The sequence below is a fragment of the Corvus hawaiiensis genome, chromosome 9, assembly GCF_020740725.1.
Source record: "Corvus hawaiiensis isolate bCorHaw1 chromosome 9, bCorHaw1.pri.cur, whole genome shotgun sequence".
NCBI classification, from domain to species: Eukaryota; Metazoa; Chordata; class Aves; order Passeriformes; family Corvidae; genus Corvus; species Corvus hawaiiensis.
In genome coordinates, this window is record NC_063221.1 from 21,876,309 (window position 1) to 21,898,413 (window position 22,105).

The 22,105-nt window shown below is 38.4% G+C and overlaps 1 protein-coding gene across 4 annotated transcripts in view; it reads right to left on the minus strand.

Annotated features, from left to right (window-relative positions):
- Positions 1–22,105, minus strand: part of ST6GALNAC3 (ST6 N-acetylgalactosaminide alpha-2,6-sialyltransferase 3) — a 216,318-nt gene that overhangs the window by 71,256 nt on the left and 122,957 nt on the right. The gene's annotated exons all lie outside the window — the stretch shown is intronic.

Below are 22,105 nucleotides of genomic sequence, written 5' to 3' on the forward strand. Positions count from 1 at the left end.
ATACCAATAATCATTCCCTTTTTTCCTCTAAATGTTACTCCTTTCACTAAAAAACAAGGAAATAAAGAAGCAGCAGAAAACAATATTTAGATCAATGGCTTCTCTTTTAACAAGGTGTTGTCAGCAATAGGAAAAAACCTACTGAAAAAGTAATCCTGGGAATTTAACTGTACACTAACTGTGTTTGTGTCTGAATTAATAGTTCCCAAATTCGTGACAGAAGTCGAATGGGAGATGTAACTCTAAGAAGTAATGTAATAGTATGAAAATCCTGCAGTTTGAAAGGAGATGTAGACAGAGGAATATGTTGTTCTCTCCAGAGAGCGATTATGACCCATGGAAATGAGAGGCAGATGGACTGGTGACAACTGAACTAGGAACTTAATCCTGAGAAAACTGAAGTCAAAGACAGTATTTCCTGACCACATTCTAGGGTGCTATTACTCCAGTATGAATTGAAAATAGAAAAAATTATCTAACAGAGATATAAGGACCTATCTGATGTTCCATTTGTCAGAGTATAAAGAGTAAATGTCTTTTGATTCTTTCGTACCTACAGACTACAAGGAAATGTCCTCTAATTAATTTGGATTGTATAAAGAGTTCAGTTAGAAACTGAAATCAAATCAAAACTAGATCCATCAAAAAAAACCCCACAGAAGAACATCCAGGTCAGAGATAACCTACAATTTTTTTATGGTCACAGACTTGATCCTCTGTCATGCTTGCAGCTTGGAGCCAGTGACCTGAGTTTAATATTTTTTAGGAATAATTCCCTTCATGTTCTTTGGACATTTACTCTGACAGGATGCTAGGTGCTTTTCTGATCAGACTTGTGGCTATTTCTCTTCAAAATCACACCTCATTTAGCTGATGTGGATGAATAGCCTGCCTACATTTGACCACTATAACCCTAGGATGTGGTTGCTGACAAAACATCAAATTTTTGGTAAGAGGGAATAATGCAAGGAGAAGAGACAAACATCTGAAGAGAGCCAAACTGTAAGAGCTAAAATATCTCATCGTTGGGTGACAAATACTGTACTGAATTAAGGTGCATCCTGCAAGACTTCTGCAATAAATCTCACAATTTCAAAGCTTTGATTTCTCTATCATGATTGATTTGATTTAGCTATAATGGCTGGTTCAGGAAAACATTTTTTCCTCATTTCATCAGTAGCTAAAGATTCCTGATTGAATACAAAAGCATTGTCAACACTGCCTTTACACAATGCCATGCAATTTTTATAGCTCTTGTAGTTTTAGAGAGCTGTCCTGCATGGCTCTCTGACAGCAGGGATGAAATCCCAGGAGATGCAGCTGAACAGAACAGTCTTTCTCTTTACCACTCACTCACAGAAATTCTCTCTAAGATACATTATGAGGACATGGCTGGGTGACCTAAACAAATCCACGGGCATAACTCATATCCTAGCACAAAGTGAATTGTTACAGTCCCAGTAGATTAATTTATAGCTTTCAGGGTGAACTTTCAAACTAACAAGCGCTGAATATGAAACTGCTAGATAGGAAAAGCCAATTTGGTCAAGAATCTGGTCCCATTTAAATTTGTCTCATCCTCAATGCTGCTTTTTTTCACTAAATTCTTCCTTCTCCATTAAAATGGAGCTGCTCTCTTAAATTTGGAATTGTTTGATTTTCTGACCTTAGTTAGAAATGCATCACACATTTTCTGTTCAGTGAGTGCAACTGTTCTGCTTGAATAAACTGCATACACTCACTCCTGCAACTGTGTCCCCTGGTTTTCTAGCTCTTTTGTTGTGACTCATTTATCTTGTTCCAATTTATAAAGTGCTTTCATAATACTGAATGCCTGCACTAGGTCAACATATAATCTGCTCTTCTTGAACAGAGTCAGAGGCTAACCCCCTCTCAGCTCTATCTCACAATAAATATTTTTTACAATGTAGAGAAATTTTACATGTCCCAATATGCATATTTTCCAATAGACATCCCAGACAAAGTTAGGAGACTGACTGACACCCAAGACAGATATTCCACTGACTACAGAATCATCCACTGACTTCATAATCTTTTTGCATCATATCTCCCTCAACATATGAGAAAACACAAATCAATATTCATTCACTGAACCCCGTATGGAGACAGGCCACCAGCTTGTAGTGCTGGTTTATAGGTGTCAGAGACAAGAGGGGTGGTTTCAGTAACACACATGAAATCCACATACAATACAAATGGGTCTGCCAGCAGTCCAGGCTGCCCCCTCATCTGCAGAGATGGTTCAGCAGCAGTGGGATTGATACAGATTGGCAGGACCACACAGAAACCTGTGCTGTTACTGCTGATCCTCTCTGGACCCAGAACATCCGGTCAAGGTTTACCTCTCACAAGATCTTAATTCACTTGCATCATAGATACATGAGTTAAAGACAAAAACATTAAGAACCATTCACCTTTTCTTCTCTTTTCATGTACTTAGACATTTATTTCACCGCTAAACACCATGGGGGCTGAGCTATTATTGCTGCTAGAAAATTGTTCATTTTGTTGCTGACCAGAAGGATGTAGAAGTCCTCAGAAAAGCAGCTGGGCATGGTTCTGACAAATTGTCCCATCTTTTTCCTGAATGATACATTGTAACTGTTGAGGAACACTTATATTTTAATCAGTAAAGAAAATGAAACGTCTGACCTTTCTATTTCCTGTGCAAGCTTACGGACAATAGAAAAGATAATTAAAACTGTGAATTAGAACTTGCAAAACAGTGCCATTTCTTTAGCAAAGAGAAATAGCTGTGTAATAAAGGTCACTTATCAAACAGTTCTAGTTATTAAATCTTTGCATTTACCACTGAAATGGCTTCACAGAATCAAAGGTCAAATCATTAAATAACAAAATCAGCCAGAATTAGAAAAGGTCACAAGCAAATCTAACTAAAGTAGGTCACAAAACATGATTCTCTTCCACACAGGATTTCATTATTTGGAAAATAGCTTACTTTCCAAATTTGACACTTCCCCACCATTTCCAATGTCTCCACCAAGAGATTGAAATTCCAGCTACAGAACCATTTGTATGGGTGGGTTTCCCAGTGGCACAGATCCTGCATCACAAAGTTTCCCAGCCACAGCCCTGGCTGAGGTAGATCTGCTGAGGTCCATGTGGGGATGATCCCAGGCCAGGTCTCTCAACCATAAAACAATGTCTGGACAGACCAGACACATGCCAAGCTCTGGTCTCAGCAGAGACTGCCAGACTCACTCCTCAGCTGGACCAAATCCAGCTCAGGACCTCTGCAGATGGAATTTCCACTAATGAAAAGCTGAATTTCTCTTGTGGCTTCTTAGCACTATAGACCAGTGGTGCGCTGGAGAGCTCTCTCCAACCACCATCTCTGTTCCACTCTGAATCCCACAACTAATCATGCAGATAGTTAGGAAACTCAGACTAAACTTTCTCAATTGTTACTTTAACAATATGATTGTAATTTTGTAAATTGGACGCAATGCCCATTCACTACATAATGAGGCAATTATTAGCAGCTTGCCACATATTAATTTGCTCCTTTAATGTTGAAACAAATGAGATCTTTTCTTATAATCATCCTATTTGAGTGAATTCTAACAAAGCCGATTGAACAAAGCTCCAGAGAGACTTTCTTTATTTCAATGCCATTTATTCTTCTACTCTACTTGGATGTCTTCAGAGTTTTAGAGGATACAACATTTATAATGATGCCAATAGGGAATAGATTTTGCCTTTATTCTTCTTGATGTTCTTTTGAGGTCTTTGAAATGAAAGGTACAAGAGCGGCATTAACCGTCTGGCATTGTTTTTATTGCTTTTCTCTACTTTACAAGCAAAAAATGTATTTTAATTTTTCCTGTGTTTCAGTGATTAAACAAGCTGGTTTTATCTACACTTACTCAATTTATTCAGACCTCTGACTGGGAGAAAAGACTTGCCAGGCTTCTCTAGGAAAAAATTTAGCACATTAAAAGAAAAGAAAGATAGTACTTGCGTGTTCACCCAGCAAGAACTACCAATTTAGCACAGCACTGTATATAACTTACATTACTAACATCAAGAAATAAAAATAAAAACGATAAAAAAGACAGGTCTGATGACCCTGAGTTTGTGTTTGTTCCCTCTTCTCCCCTACGGCAGTATTGTGGGTTTTTTACCTTCAGCAGTTCATTTTGGTCCTAGCCCTCAGCATCACATCCCAGCAAATTATTTCTGTCTTCATAAAATTTAATGTTAAGATTTCATAAAGATTTTAACATTTTGACATTATTGTGAAATAAGCCCGGTGTCAACATGCATCCCATTTCCAAATAAATAGAATATGATCTGCTTTTTCATAAGACTGTTCCTGAGACTCAAGTGCCTGGGATATTTTATTTAGATGAATGTCACTGATATGTACATGAGTCCTAGCAGAAAGTTTTTATTTAAATTGAATGAATTGGAAGGGAATGCATAGGAGGCACATAATGGAACTAATCTTACAGCAAGAGACTGAATAAATAACCATGGTTGGAAGCCTTTCTATATACACTGACCCAGTTGTTACAGAACTGTTTGATTTGCAGCTCTTGTTATAGCTCCTTAAAGGGGCTGTACCAGCCCTTTGCACAAACAAGTATCTTGTGGATTCCTCACATCAGTGGTTACGAGACAGAAAAACAAAGGAAGCTCAGACTTTGGGCAGAGGTTGAAACTTGTGTGCCAAAGTCACCCACCCCATGTACACTTTCAACCAGCAAGTGTATTTTTGGAACATTTTCATTTTCTTTCTCATGGAAAGGAAAAAAAGAACCAAACCAGAAACTCAAACCTTCCAAACACGAACCACAGTGCAAAGTGATGCAGTGTCATCTTTCTCACTTTTGAAACAGCTCCAGACAACTCCATGCCAGCTCCTACCTCTTTCAAGATACAGCAGAGCAAATGCTCACCAGAATGTTGTTAATTTTGCGGCTGCTATTGGGAATAATATAGGCAGCTTTGTAACAAAGCAAGGATCAAGTATATCTCATGATACCAAGAGCTGAAAACCAAATGCCTCAAATATATGTGAGAAAACTCTGAATAAAAAGAATCAAGTATATGACCTATAAAGAATAAACCCGGGTCTTTTTATGTATTTTAGGTATTTTCTACTATTTACTGTAAGGCAGAAATTGAAAAGTCAAAGATAATACCCTTCATGATAATCTCATAAAACAAAATTTAGTAAAATTGAATAAAAGCCAGGTCCAGCTTGATCAAAATACATTAACTTTCTATTTTTCGAAAATTGTATTTAAATAATTTTCTAAAATGGAGTTGAAATGCTCCTCCAGTTGAACATTTTGCTTTATTATCAAAAGGTGAAAGAATGATAGTTCACATTAACAAAACAATCCCTTTCATTTTTTTCATTTTTCCTAACTTCCGGCTGAAACTTTATGGAAACTGACACCTTTTGAATAAGCCTACATTAGTATTTTCTTTTGGAATAATAAACTATTGGAAGACTCTTGATAGCTCTATTGGTAAAAAAGACTTAAAAATAGAAAGGTGGCAGGTAGTAAATAAGAAGGGGAGAAATTGTTCTGTCTCTGCATGGAGGGTTAACGAAGGAAGGAAGCTGCCAGACTGAGTGCTTCAAGTACAACAGAAAGACCTGGGAGAGGCAGAGCTCTGGAGGACTATTGGGCAACAGCACTGAAGGATTTTGAGCACTGAGAGAGTGGCAGGTGAAGAAAGTTTTGCCCTAAGGTGTTTTCTGAAGGATCTGAAGACCTGTCATGCATGTGCACTCTCGGTCACTCCGCAGAAGACCCATTTTTGTTTGTGTCTCAGGTGCCTGGCAAACTGTCCTGTCCCTAGGCAGGAGGGCAGAAGGGACATGCTCTTATTAACACAAATGGATATGCCACAAAAGGGGGAGGAAATAAATGGAAAGAAGACACAGAAGAGAGGAGAGAACAGAAAGAATTTCAGACAACCTATGAAAGGGTAGATTGCAGTTTAGTGTTTAAAAGGGAAATGTGTAAGGGGAAGGAGGATTTGAGAAAAAGCAAAATACTGATATATAGCCAAGGAGATAAACCATGATGCTTGGGAATGCAATCTAGCAAAGAAGAACCAAATCTCCTAAAGATATTTGTTAAGTTATAAACTAACTGTTGTGAAGAAAACCTCATCAGACATGTCAATCATGCAACTCAGGATTAGACAGGGAGAAAAGCTTTTGTCCTTTACACTGCAACTGCCCAAGTAGAAAACATGAAAATGGGTATGTTCGCTCCAGCATATAGTACTATAGTTTGTAGGTAACCAGAAACCCCGACATCCGTAGGCATGCAGATGTCTACACCTTCAGATCCACATAATTAATACCTCTGAATTGGAGGAAAAGCAGAATACCCTTTGGCATATATATAAAAATAAAATCAGCATAAAAATACAAGTACACCCAAGAACATACGTGGAAATGCTCCTGTCAAACACTGTTGAGGATTGAATTGTTATGGAAGGGAGGCAAACCCCATCGTGCACACCCTACACAGCAAGCATGAATAGCATTCACTCTGAAAAACAGCCCATGAAAAAATTAACTTCACAGCCGTACAAAATGGAAAACCAAACAAACTGCGTTAGTTCTAGAGCATTCCTAACTTCATTCCAGAGGTTTAGCTGATGACCATAAATAACCAGAATGTTTGTGACACTTCATCTATCACCCATTTACAAATACACAGGCTTTAAAATACCGTGACTTTGTAATAGTTCAAAAGTCGGGAAGTCTTCCAACCAAATACTGCTTGCTGAATGCTGAATCCAGTAAGTCATTTATCTTAACATCCACCACATCGCTCACCTGCCCTCAGTACTACGTGATGACTCTTGAATTTTGTGCACAAAAGTTACTGGAAAAACACAATGTAAAGCAGACACTGTCCATCAAACAGCATAAACAACTAAGAGCACAACACAACCAGCTGATCCTAACAATGGCACCCCTTCTGTCACTCTGCTGCAGAACTGTACTTGCTACCAGCAAAACATGTCACTTGATTCAGCAGGTTATTAGTATCATAATATTTAGCTCTAATTTACCTTCAGCAATTCTCTGTCTGTATCACATTTCTTTTCTGCTTTTTACATTTAGGAATAAGAAAGATAACAACTGTTTCTTCTCTATGCAGACATACTTGCTTAGCAAACAACACAAACCACAAGAAGGTAAAATGTCACAACTCAAGGAGACACAAAACGGAGGAACATCCTGTTAGCACATGGTCTGAATAGCAAATGAATCTCAGTACGAAAGGACAAAACCAATTTTTCACACCCAATAATGTGTGTGGCAGCAGAGCAGAGGTAACATGTAACACATAATCCTTCCTTACAGAGTGGACTTTAGAATGACACCCTTGAAAGCAACCAAGGCCAAAAGAACTCTCTCCACAAATACCATTTTTTCTTTGCAAGTAATAGTAAGTATTCCTGCAAAAAAAATAATGATAATTCCTACTATGAAGATGCCCACTGGAAGACTACGTCTAAGGAATTCTCTGTCACACATGGAAAAGATGGGTTTCTCTAACCGCTGACTTTAATTTGTATTTATTATAAATACCCACAGATGGCGGTAAAGTATATAATGTATACAGCAGATTTGTTCCAAGTTTGCTTTCTCTAATAACCTCCTATTATCAGCACTCACCATTAATCATGGACCGTTATCTAGGAACTTAGTTGGCTGAATCACAGATGCAGTAATGCCTGTTAGGCCTCTAAATACATTTGAAAAAATTAGACTCACAAATAAACTAGGGGACTTCTAATATGAAGCTCACATCTTATTTCAGGTCAATTTATTTGGGATTTGATATGGGGAAACAATATCAAGGTAAGCAGCAAAAACTGTCAGAAAAATACCTTGTATTAACCCCCCCCCCTCTTCTTTTCCATGAAAACCCACCCAACAGGCTGGAAGCCTAACCTCTAATTTATTTTGGTTCCATACTGTCTAGACCTATTATTTAATTTTGTCTCTCTTGGTGGTCTATCTGTCAAATTATTTGTATGCATGGAAGGAAAGTGATAAGCTAAAATGCTAATTATCCATTTTCCTGAAATTAAAAAAAAAAAAATCCATGCCAGGAATAAGAATAGGGTTTATTACAATAGCATTAAAACGAGTGGCATTTTTCATTGGACAAAATAAGCCATAAGCAGCTTTCTAAGTCCAGTGTTTTTAATTGCAGGACACCTTATCTAGAAGAGAATACATAGTTGCTTCTGGCCACATTCATTCAATTTCCCCTCATTGGTACACTGGGAATACTTGCAGTACCACTCTATGACTGTCATCTGTAAAAAACGTTTAAAATTTTCTCTAAAAATGTAATTTCTTAAAATTTCACTTAGAAAGTGCTAGTCCAAAAATTTCACTGTTTTAAGTATCTTTTATTTTACTGTCATAAAATCATTCAGCTGCAGAAAGATACGAGGTTAAATCATCATTTTGTCAGACACCCGAAATTTCAAACACTGTGGCAATGGGCACTAGGATAAAAATTTAACCTGGACTGGAAAGTTCTGCTTAAATAATTAGGTAGGTATTTTTTACATTTTTTTAAGTCATTAATGAAAGCTATTGAAGCATAGCTGTATATTTTAAAACTTTGAAGTTCAAGGTCTGTTTCAAAAGAAAAAAAATCACTGTACATATACTCTTTTCTGACTGCTTTTACATCATCGCCTTGGTGCATATGTCCACTAACCACCTTTTAATCAGTGCAGATTTTGTGTAGACAACAGTCTGTATCATGGACTAATACCTGCAATAACTCGGTAAGCAGAAACTCAAGTGGAAACTACCAGGGTTTAATGACTTGTAAATAATTCAAAGATCCTTCTGTGTCAGTTCTCCTTACTCTTGGAGCTTGACAGCCCAGCTTCTGCTCCTGCCACATCCCAAACCAGCCCCACTTACCCCTCACTTAAAAGCCTTTACTGAAGAAAAAAGCCCCTGAGTTCAGTGGCCTCTGCCAAATCTTACTGAAGTCAAGAGGGCCTTGAGCAGGTCTGTGCATCCTCAGCACAGGGCTCAGAACAAGGCCAAGGCCTGAGGTGCTGAGTAACACACACACAAACAAATGAGGTGGTAAGTTATGACGTGAAACACGCTAGAAGCCATTGCAAAACAAAATCTTATTAAAAGATGAAAATAATAAACCCTATCAATCTTTTCTCCACTATACAGTCTGGCCTGACAGTGACATAGTTGCAAGATATAAACAATACTACTTCCAAAATAGGTATTTATAATCACATAGCTCTTCTACCAATAATTTAAATTTTTAAGAGAGAAATTCATTTTTAGTCCTTCATACATCTTCAAAAAGTACACTGCAATGTACCTATATGCTGACTTTCTGGGTAAATCTACGATGCATCCGTTGCCTCCATTACAGTTAAAAGCAAAACTTCCACTGACATGACTGAAGACTTCATGGAGACTTCACCTAACACAGGAATTTTGGGAAGAAAAATTTGGATTTGCAATTCATGGATGGCCAAGATTACAAGATCATGGTGCTGCTCCTTTGCCTGGGCAGTGGTAGAGGCCTTTCAGCTGTGATTCTGCTTCAACCCACAAAAAGGATGCAGAATATTTTCTTGATATAAGTTATCTACTCACAAAGCCAGAATACAGTGTTCCTTCTTGGTGTGTGAGCACACATACTGATGTTCTGGGCTGGATGGACTTCCCTGGTTACTACTGAAACTATTTCCTGCCCCAAGTCTACCTCTGGGATGGAAGCCTTGGAGGCCACGTTAGCTTCCACAGTGGCATCAGATTCTGTATTTTCACTCTGCTTGTGAGTGCACAGAATTTATGTAGGGCTTTTTGTTTTGTTCTTTTAGGCTGATGACTTTCATGTAGCTTGTGATTCCTAATGTTTCCAAGGGCTGTAATGACAGCAGGATCCTTGAAACTTGAAAAGCAATCTTAAAGGTCAACACCTAAGCTCATCAGTGGCTCTGTAACTCACACTGATACAGCAATGACTACCACGGTTCTGACAAAACAGGTTCTTGGGGACAGCAATATGAGAAAGTAAATCAGTGCCCTCTGAGAGCATCTGCCTGCTGTGGCTTGCTGGCACTATGAATATGGCAAAATACATCTCAGCTGAGGGTCTAGAAAGGGAAGAGATAATGGAATACTGATAACTGCCTTCTAAGCAAACAAGTTGTGCCTCTCCTTTCCTCCTCCTGCTGGAGCAATGCTGCTCCATGCCACAGGCTCTGTTGCACCTCAAGCTATCAACAGCTCACAACCGCATGCTGGGGACTGGGAGGGTAAGTTCCACCTCACTGCCACAAAGCCGCCATGAGAGATTACAGGATGCAGCTGAGAGGAAAAAAAAATCCACTAAAGTAAAATAATTATAAAATAATCATCCAAAGGAAATGTCCAGGTGTCCAGGTTTTGCTTACGCTGAGGAAAAGCATACAAATAACATTTCTTCATTTCTATGGACGGTATACAATGGAAAACTTTTCCACACTCACGTTAATTCTATGTTCTCATCTGCTTAGTGACTTTAAAAAAAGTGCATACATGTACATATGTATTAACAACACCAAAAGGAGCAAGAGAGAGAGATGGAGGGTTTAGATTACGTATTAATTTAATTCTAAGAAAATATTTACAAAGCAAATGTGCAAGTTTTGGCATCCCCTCTCTGTGAGTCATACGACTGAAGAATTATAGATGCAGCATGAAGAAGTTTGTGTGTGTCTGTGCTCAGCTACCCCATCATACATGATGTCAGATATTCACAGTGTTCTCATGGCTAAAAATGACCAAGGCAGATGAGCTGAGGAAAAAAACCTGATGGACTATATATACTCTATTAAAAAAGAATCCTTTTTTTCAAGGAACGCACTTTTGCGACAGAGGGTAATTAAACTTTGGAACAGGTGCCCAAAGGATTCTAGAGTCTCTGTTCCTAGAGATTTTCAAAGCTTGAAGAGGCACAGACATGACCTAACCTTGATGTTAGTCCTGTTTATAGGTGATATTGGACAAGATGGTCTCCAGAGGTTATCTCCAACATATTTTTTTCAGTAATTCTATAGTTCTATCACTTTGAGAACCACGGAGAAGTCCAATGAATTTTAATGAAAGACAGCATATATTTTTAATAGCAAGGACTATTCCATATGGTGGGGAACCCCCCAAAGATAAAAGAACTCAAAACAACAATAAAATATTGAAAATTGAATAAATAGTGAGAAATTATTTTCTTTTTTTCTTGTCTGTTCTTGGTTCTTTTTACTGCCTGTTACACACACAACCATACAAAATACAGCAGGAGAGAGAAACATTCCTAAAATGAAAAGGGGCTAAAGATTTCATCTGCATGTCCTATGAGAATCCCGCACAGAACCTACACCTAATAAATCTTATTCCAGATTAAATATTATTAGGCACAGCTACAAGACTGGAATCCAGAATGGCCTGAGATCGTAAGCACAGGTTCATTCCAGTGCTGGTTGTGGCACAGGGCATGGGCAGGCAACACAGTGCAATTTCCCTCCTGGCATGTGTGAACCAGCACCAGAACTGCTAAATGGCTGTATCCAACAGTTTAGGCTCATTGCTTTGTAGGATATTTGTAGAGAAAGTGAAGTTTAGTTGAGTCCTCCTCATAGGTCTTCTTTTTAAGGCTGTTAGCAGTGATACAGGGTGATAAATACCACGCCATACCTGGAGACCAATGCTGGGAGTTTTTGTTACTCCTTTCAGCTCTACTAACTGCAGTGTCTTCTTCACCAGTACTGGAGCATGGCTGAGACACAGAAGTGGTGGCCCAAATGGACTCCGGGGAGAAGGGGGTAAAAAGAAAGAAAAAACCCCACTGACCCAGAATGAATAGGTCTTTTTCAGAACAGAAATCAAGACTGCTGCTATGTGCTAGTGTCCACTGAGCAGTAAACTGTGGCTTCACAGGCTGAGACAGAGGGGAGGGACAAGGAGGAGAGGTATGTTCTAAGAAATCCAATGCACACGACATTCCAGAAAAATGGGGAAAACTCCCATACAATCAGAGCTTCAAAATTCCAACCACAAAACAGCAGAATTATAGAGGCTATGGAATACAGGATACTGAAAATCAATTCTAAAAAAGTGTATCATAGGTAAATACTGTATTTATCCCCTCCTCTTGGAATAACTTCACTGCAGCAGCAAAACAATTGCTGACTCTGTCACAAGACCCTTGAAAAAATCCTGCAGACCCTGTTTTTCAAAAGAGCAATAATTAAAAAATAAAGTCCTGTGGTGCTTTTCCTCTATAAGCCCTGTTTACGAATTCATAGCACAGCATGAAGGTTATTAAAATCCCATATGTGAGAACCACATATGGCATAAGGAGATATGAACTGGCATTCCATAGAGATAATGCTATCTAATGGGCAAAACAAGGAGCATAGCTTCATTCCTCTTCAGAGTACATTTAAAAAGGGCAAAGCACCTGGCTGCTGCTCATGAATAGCTGACCAGACACAAGACATTTCTTCTTCTTACCTGTTGATTAACAAGTTAAATGGGAAAAGCATGGCTGTTATCTTGCCTTGATATTCCCAAGACACCCTTCTACCCACAAACCATTTGATGTAGGGGGGATTAAAGGCTATTTGGGGAGACCCAGACACAGTGACTATTAAACACATTGCTGTTTACTTCCGCATCCACGCATTTCGAACCAAAATGTAATTAACTGTGGAGATAACCAATACGCCTCACAAATTAATGCCAGAGTACTGCCTATCCAATAATATAATTATTTTTTCCAAAATTATTCATTTGTTTCCCATTTTATTGTTGAAACAAAACAGTAAATGCTGTGCTTTATTTTAATGCCAAAACTGTTTTGATCCCACACAGCACAGAGCTATTTTGAACACTATCAGCAGCTGGAAAAACTTCAAGAAAAAGTCAGAACAACTGTTTTTGAAACAAGGTGTATGAAAAAACCCCAAACTGACAAAGTATAGACATGCACAAAAAAATTTCCTCAGTTTTCAAATACTCTGAAACTTTAGTTAAAGAGAAAGCAGTCCATGGTTCTAAAATCCTTGAGTCAAATTTAATGCATAAAACATACTCTACTTAAGGACACTGATCAAAGGTTTGTAAGGCTGTTTCTCTGCCTTGCATGTATGATCAATCAGTAATCAGCAGTGAGACCACAGGTGTCTGATGGGAGTCATCACTAATGCCAGAGATGGAAAACACTCCAAAATAGGAAAGGCAGGATCTGCCATGAAGCAACAGGAGACAGAACCATCTTCTGGCAGGATTAAAATCCATGTGCTTGCTTGGTACTCTACTATATTGCTGAGGAAGGGTTTCCTTCTTATCCATGTCCCTATGATCACACAGTGCTGCTCAGTCCTTACACTAGAAATAACATAGTTAAAATTCAGAACTTGCATGAGAGCTGTGAAACTTGCATGCAGATATGAACTTTCTCTACTTTCAGGCCTGTTAAGACTCAAGATTCTCATTTATACCCATAATACACTCTCTCAGCTGCACCTTCCAATCTTGTCTCTATGTGATAGGCCCCATCACGATATTATACTATCAGTTTCAGATGTCAGATCCTACTTACATGCCACAATCGACATCACTGTCAGAAATTATAACCTCTATCAATATTTTAGAGATGCAAAGGAGGGAAGACAGTGAAAAGAAATTAAGTTTCATAACTAAAATGAAAAATCCTTTCCCTCTAATGACTCCTGCCTTCCAAACTGTCTTTCTTTATGCATGAGAAAATTTGACTTGGGATTTGCTCCCTGACTAGGCTTCGTTACATACTTTGGAACAGGAGACCCACAGTGAGAAATATATAAGACATAACAATAAAATTCTGTAGCATGCCATGCCAAATAGAGATGGTTATCCCTCCAATCACCCTCACAACTAAAGCTACAGTCAGGTATTTAATACTGCTCCACAAGCAAGAGCTCTCTCCCTTCATCCTCCCACTTCATTTCTCCCAAGTCACAGAACAAAATAAATATCCAACAGGAAAAAAATCTTCTATCGGTCTTTTGAATACTTTTGGGAGAGAAATCACCTAGAAGTGATGTGTCAGGGCACCTTGTCTTCTTCTTCTTCTTCTTCCTTACTCAGGCAAAGGATGGTATTAAAAAAGCAAAAGCACTTATAAGTGCTGTTTGGGGCATAAAATCCCCTGCCATCCATCTCTCACTAGGAAAAATTCTGAAAAGAAAAGCACTTAGAAGTCTCTTTTTGTCTCCATCTACATGATTCCTTTTTTCGGTTGTGTTTTGAAATAAAAATAGAAATGAAATGATATTTTCACTGTTTTGAAGTTCAAATCGGGCATGTCTCCTCTAATTTCTTCCATTTGCTTTTGCTCTGTAACAAATAACCAGTTTTGGTGTATACTGCATTCCATTTCTCTCTCTTTTTAATCCCAACATCCCCCTCCCAATTCAAGTAATGAGATTATGATGCTATAATCTAATTCTGAGCATGACCTTTGATTTCTATGGATTTCTATTCCAACAAAGATACATCCATTCTGCTGGCCAGATGTCAGCAATATAAATGTTTAGCTAATTTAATTGATGCTTTAACTTTCTAAAGTGGGGCAGCCTTCAGTGACAATGGCAGTCACCTCCAGAGCTACAAGTCACAAACCTGTGCTCAGTGGCAGCAAAATCATCAATACAGGTTTTAATAACTAAAAAAGCAAACATAATCCTGAGACATACATAAAGGGGTTTGAAATTATCTTTTCACTCTATTCAGCAGCACTGATAGTAAATTCAGTCTGGGCATTCAACTTCAGCACAGATTTGGATCTGCTGCTGAAAGGCTAGAAAAAGCAAAAAGAATAATCCATGCCCTAGAAAAATTAACCAGCAATGGAAGAACTAGGTTAGTGCAGACAAGAGAAGGGAAGAGAAAATGGAGGAGATGTGATAAATGTTTCCAAATATGTAAAATATGCTGCAAAGGATTCTTCATGTCTGTTCTACATTAGCAGGATGGTAGCTAGATTTGGGTTAGACTTTAAGCAGCTTTCTACATGTAAACAGTTATAAACAATCTTGCCAGGGGCACAACTACAAACTTGCTAACTCTGGAAGTCCTTTCTTATCCTATTTGCTGTGATTCTGTGAATTTTAGTAGGTTGATGTGCACACAGCACTTCACAACTTAGCCTTCTTGGGTGACACTGAAGAAAGAAGATGATGCTCTGTGCTACAGTCTCTAGCTCAGCACTGTGGTCTGCACTACATGGAAAAGTAGCTATCCAGGTATCCTTTAGCAAAAAGGTACCAGGGCAGGTGTGTGTGTGTATTGATGGAACTCAAGTTCTAGTAAAGCAACCTGCAATTTGACAAACCTTAATCCCCAGACAGAGAAATCAGTAAAATGAGAACAGATCAGGTTATCCATAAAGCAGCAGCAGCAGCAAAGGTAACAGCTTCCAACATTTTAGAAAGTCAAGAATATTTTTCTAATTATTAACAGTTGTTTTATGTGCTTCTGATTTTCAAGTTCAAGCTACAGCAAAATGAAACTGAAATACAAATATTCACTAGCCCATCACCTTTTATGATTTATGCTGAAATCCTGCTTAAATGCAATAGAAAAATTGAAATCAACCTTTCTTTCCTGTAAATCTATTCAAATGTTACCTGAAGCATTGGTAGCAAACCTCTGTTTCTTGACAACAGTAGATATGAAGCTGTCGTTGTGTAAAAGCTGTATTTCTTCTTGGTTTATGATAGGTCTAGACTTGCCATACTTTTTTGTTTTCAGTACAAAGAATAGAAGTAATTGTGGAATAAAGTACCACTCGTGAGTAAGGATGTCAAATTCTTTTCTATTGTAAGTTCTGTCAAATGATAAGCAATTAGACCCTGCTTTCAAGGTTGCTTAAATAAATAATATTTTGTATGAGTTACTTTTTAAAAAGCTGCCTGATGTACATATCACAGTCTGGAATAGTGATATATCTGCACTGACTGTGGTGTTGAATGCGTATTTAAAGAATAAGAATTTCTATATGAGAAAAATAAATGTTTTTAAAGTCAGTCTGAGGGTGTGCATTTTCACATGTTTCTGATCACATGTTTCTGATCAGCTCTTCACTGACACTTTTCCAAAGTCTTTGCCATATTGTTAGCATCATCTTCATATATAGCTGCCAGTGGAAAATGAATCAGATGTCACAAATTACTCAAGGGCAATGAAGCCCTGGAGGAACCTTCTGCAGAAAGTTTCTGACTACAGAGCGTAAGCCTGCTGTGCTCTGAAGCTCCTTGGCAGAATTCTCCTGTGAAGGCAAACACACGTTTGTTTCCTGCAGAGGCAGCCCGCATGTCCTGTGGTAAAGAAATGCTATTTTGTGGCTACTACCTTTGATAATGTAGACAATAGAAAAGCACTTATGGATGTTTTAAGGCCATTGCTAGGTGAATGAGCCTACTGGCCTAGGGAAAACCCACAGGCTAAATTTGCATTTCATGTGCTGCTTGGTGCCAGGCTTTTGCAAGTTTACAGGCTAACCAAGTAACTGTATCACTTGTAAAAACAGATACCGGGTTCCACAGGCAATAACCCTTGATAAAACATGGGTGTACTGTGCGGAATCCCTGATGCCCCCCTGCATCACAGAGGTCTTGTGATTCATGACTTTCAGTGTACCATCAAACAAAACCCATCACTAGTGGAAATGCACATGTAGAGATCCTGCTGCAGCAGATTTCCACATCCATCACTACAGATGAACTTGTCCAGAGAACTCCAGGCTGGCCTCAACATTTGTAAATCAGTTAAAGTACTGAATGACTCCCTCTGAGAGAGATCAGTGTGCTTACAACAGCTCCTGTATGGGAAGCAAATACTGCACTCACACAGAGCTCACTGGAAACAGAACCATACGCACACGGCTACATAGCGAGGGCTCAGCTACAACGGGAAGAAAAGGTTATAAGGCAAAATAACTGCAGGCTTCAGAAAGACAGACTGTAAATGCTGATGTGCTTCAATTAAATTGGGTTGTGACTATTCAGTTATTGGCACTGGGATGTGAGAATCAGATTCTCAATTTTTCTGTGTGCTATCTTTTCTGTGCACTATCTTTTCCGTGCTATCTTTGACTTTACACTTGTAAACATTAAATGTAATAGCACAACAAGGTCACTCTATTCTGCACAATGACATTGAGGTTTTCTCTAAGATGCAACCTTTACGCCACTGTTTTATTTATTTACTTATTTCTTCAGCAGCATTATTCATATGACCAGAATCTCTAACACTGATAAGTAAAAAAAAAAAAAAAAAAAAAAGTCCAAAACCCACCCCCAAGTTTGCATGACTCTGATAATACAGACAAAGGAAAAGGAACAGAGGACTTCATTCTCCTTTAACACTAATACAAACCTGAAGTTCTGGGTAAGTCATTTATGCCAGTGGCAGAAATAAGAAACCTGCACTGTGAATTGTAAACCACTACAGAGAGATCTGAACCAAGGATGGTAAGAGACTGCACAAGTTTCTGCTGAAAAAGTGCTGTGCTGAAGGGAGATAATGCTTCTGCTATATAACTGTACTCTTCACTTTTGTCCTTTTTGCTGAGCACAAAAATATCAATTCTGTTCCCCAAAAGCATGATACATGAAAAATAATAATTCAAACCAATATGGATTTTTTAAAAACATCTTTGTCAGAAAAAGGGGATATTGTTAAAGGGCTATGTGAAAGTACAGATGAGGGGTAATTAGGAGGGTAATGAAACAACCCCCATGAAGCAGCAATAAACAGCACAAAGTGGAAAAGATCTGTCTGTGGGTGCATTTTCAAATTTTGGAGTCTGAACTTTGGCAACCATGTCCATTTCCAAACTGGCCATCAGGGTTACTTCTGATACCAAGTTATTTCTCAAAGAAATTTAAATTTTTCTAGTCTTGGAGCAAATGAATAACAAATGCCATGTAACTCACACTCCCTTGGACTCTAAGCCTTATAGTGCCACCTTAAATAGCACTCCCTTCTGAATAGGCCTCTCACAATCAGTAGTATTATCCCTGGAGTGAGCTATTGCTTATGTTCACTAGATCCCAAAATACTGCAGTTCGAGGCAATGTTCATTTTTTATGCAATTTTGTGCTATGCAACATTTGCTCTCTCCTATGGGGAGAATCCACAGACAGATGCAGGGAGGCAGGAACGGGAATAGAATTTAATAAGGCAGAAGGTAGGCAAGGATGGCAGGGCCCATAAGGGGCCAAAGTCTCAAAGAAAGTTAGCAACATATAGCAATATTTACCTTGTGGATCCTGGCTCAGGGGAGCAAGTCTGAATTGACAGCTTTAAACACCAAGAGAAAGACTTTGTCCTGTCCAGAGATCTGGTATAAATACCTGACTGAGGTGGGTGAGAGTTAAGGTGAAAGCAAACTCTCCTCAGTGATACCCAGTGAAAGGACAAGATACGATGTGCACAAACAAAAATACAGGAAATTGCAGTCAGATATACAAAAAACTTCTGTTGTGAGGGTGGCTGAGCACTGGAATAGGTTGCCCAAAGATGCTGGGAAGTCACCATCCATGGAGGCATTCAGGCACAACTAGAGAGCCTTGAGCAATCTGCTCTAGCTGACTCTGCTTTGGTGATGAAAGTGGGACTAGATGATCTCCATAGCCTCCAAACCCAGAGGAAAATACAACAATCAACCCCAGCTGAGCTGCGCTCACAGGAAAGATCATTCATTAGAGTTTTTGTTTAGGTATTTTTTTTTAAAGAGGAAGACCATGTGTAAAAAAAACCCTCTTTCTGTTCAGCAAAGAATAAGGTGTAAGGCTAGACATATTTTTTTCTGGATCTCAAAAACTGATTTGATACTGCTTCATCTAACAGATTGATTTCTAAAGTGGGAAAGCATGGCATTGAAAAAGACAGAAAACAGAGCTGGTTATAAATCTTTCCATAGACAAGGAAACAAGGATGTCTATAAAAGGAACATATCAAGGTTTTACTGTAGAGAATGTGTAGTGCCATATGTGTACCTACTAGAACCACTTGAGCTTTTTTTATACCATTTTTTGCCATTACAAAGAAAATATATCAAGGCATCTAACATAAGTAAAACATAAAAATAGAAATGGATAGTAAAAATTTTCTGCCAAGGAGAAAGAAATGAACTTGCAACCTTCCATGCGAGCCAGTGGGCCTTTCTTACACCTAATGGAATAATTTCCAGCCTAACATGTATTTTCTGTCAATTATAGACAATAAATATCTTGATATGCAAATAGCATGTAGATTATTTTTTTAGAAGTCTTCACTACATATTTTCATCTCTGCTAAATGTATTTTATTGCTTTTTATTGTTTGCATAATAAGCTGTATCTGTACAGAGAGCTGAAGAGAAAGATTCAGGTCCACAGGAGCTGATCTCAACTGGCTGCTTTTAAATGCGAGACTACAGAGAGCTGAAATCACAGTTTTGGGACAAAATATCAGCAAGCTCTATGCAATCAGTATGCAAGACTGGCAAAGTATTATACTGCCAAAACTCAACCATCTCTGTATCCACAGTGTAGATTATTACACCAAATTGCACCAAAACAAGGAAGACTGAGAGACAGCAGTTCATACGGATTGACTTCTGTTACTCTGTTTGGTTGCTCTGGTTTGGTTTTGCTGGCTGTTCGGGTTTTTTTTTTAATTATGTATAGGTATCAGCCCATGTTCCAGGAAACTAACCAAGGAATCAAAATTTGTAAATATCACACATATCCAGGTTCATTTTGAAAGATTAAGCTCATGTTTTCTAAGAGGTTCAGAAAAAACGGTATGGTGAAGTGCAAGCTTCTGAGATGGAATGGTAGTAAAAATCACATAGACTAAATCATAAAAAGAAGGAATGAACAGTACAATACCCAGAACAAGGAAAGGATTTGAAGGTTACAATAAATTATACACTAAAGCCACCTGTACAGCGTATTTTCAATTGGTGTCACTTTCTGAAACTATCACAGAGCAGAACCATGTAACAAATACTTTAGTGAGCAACCTGAGCTGCTATTTGCAAGAAGGAAGCTTACTGTGGATGAAAAATACAGCAGGAAATCAACCAAAATCATGGGGTTTTGTGATAGAAGCAAATTGCTAAAAAGAAAAAAAAAAAGAAAAGAAAAAAAGGAATGAAAGAGAATTCAGGCAATACTCATCTAGTATAAATGTCTCCTAGCTTCATTGCCTTCAGTGTACATGCATTGACTATTTCCCTTTAAAATTTTTATCTATTACAAATTGGAGGTAATTCAGCCAATATAGAATTTAGCATGTGCTAAAATGCTTTGGGATCTATTCCAAAATACATGAAAAATTAGTGGTTTTATCTGGTTTGGGATGAGGCCCCTGTTAAATATATCTGGGGCTAAGCATGAGCTGATGTGTTTTGTTAAACAAGTATCAGAGAGAAATAAAGATCTCACAGAGGTCAATTCTGTTTGTCTAAGCAGTTAAATGCTGCTAGTCCATCTGAGACAGCAAGTTTTAAACAATGTAAGGTGGGAGCATTTGGACTCTACAAGACCAGCTTCTTGAAGAATCCTAAACGTAGCAGCAGATGATACTGTAAGTTCTGGATAACTGGGCTTGACCCATCATCCTTGTTTGTTATGATCTGACTATCTGTGCTCTCTGTATTTCTCATTTTTAATTCACAGGGACAGGGAGTGACAGGAAAAAGTGACTCTACAAATCCTTAACTAGAAAAAAAGGGTCACAACATTCAGCCATGGAGCACAAACAATGGTTCTGAAGAACTTCTGTAGTTTACATAAATGCTATGACTGTCAGAGCCTGTATCAACCTAAGTCTCAACAAAATATTCCAAAAGGCTTCACAGTATGAGGCTCTGCTATAATGTAATTCATTGCCAAATTACTTCCATACAGTTTCTAAAAGAAAGAGTTTTATAAGAATAGAAAGCTTGGTAAAAGTCTGGTAAAATTGCTATGAGAAGTTCAATAAAAGAGTAAATATAATTTCAGAGTTAGCCATGTATTTTCACTACAACTTTAGATATTTTATGGAAGGCTAGAATTCCTGAATGCTAAACAACCAAAAGAGAAAGATACAACTAAAGACAATATGAATGGAAAACTAAGATAAATATTAAGTTCTAGGTGCAAGTAAAAGGTCACTTGAATCTTATTTTCTGACATAAAACTAAAGTTATACTATGCTGCTTTTGTTCCATTACTCGACTAAAACCCATTTCCTTAAAGGAGAAAAAAAAAATCCCTTCATTCCTGTGAATCAATGTTTAATTGTAGTCCACGTGACTCTTAAGTTCAAGAGCTGGTTGGTTCTGCAAAAAAATACAAACAGTGCTTTAGAGATGATGTCTGCATGGCTTGACACATAATGTAGACACCTTCATTCATGACTTCTTGTCACCATAATGACACCTTTTTATTTCAGGTAAAATCTTAGAAAAGGCAAAGAAACTGAGTTATGAGTATCTAGACAGGGCAAGGTGAAAAAAAGGCTCAGCTTTTCAGGCTTTCTAATCCTGAATCTATCACCTGGGGTTGTGTTTTGATGCTATTACTAATGCTGAAGATTACCCAATAACACCAGCAGTCCCTTTGGTATGAAGACAGATTTAGCACGAGTAGGAATGTAAGAATGTAGTTTTACCAGGAAATGAGACTGCTTTAACTCTGCAAGCTCTTAGGGACAGCCCGTGCAGGTGGACAGGTACTGGTGCAAAGGAGGTGCCTCCAGGAATGGATGCTGGCAAAGGTGGCTCTCACTCACCCCATATCCCCCCTTTTGCCCTTCTGCTCTGTCAGGTGGGTAAAGGGGACCTGGTGTCTGACAACAGCAACTGAGACATCCAGGGATCTCCCCTCAGCCAGGAAGCACAGGGAACACGGCCCTTGCTCGAGCCTTGGCCATATTCATACTCATATTTCAGAATATTGGAGTCCTACTTCAGGTAGAGCATTTACAGTGCAATTGTGGTAGAACAGCTCAGGA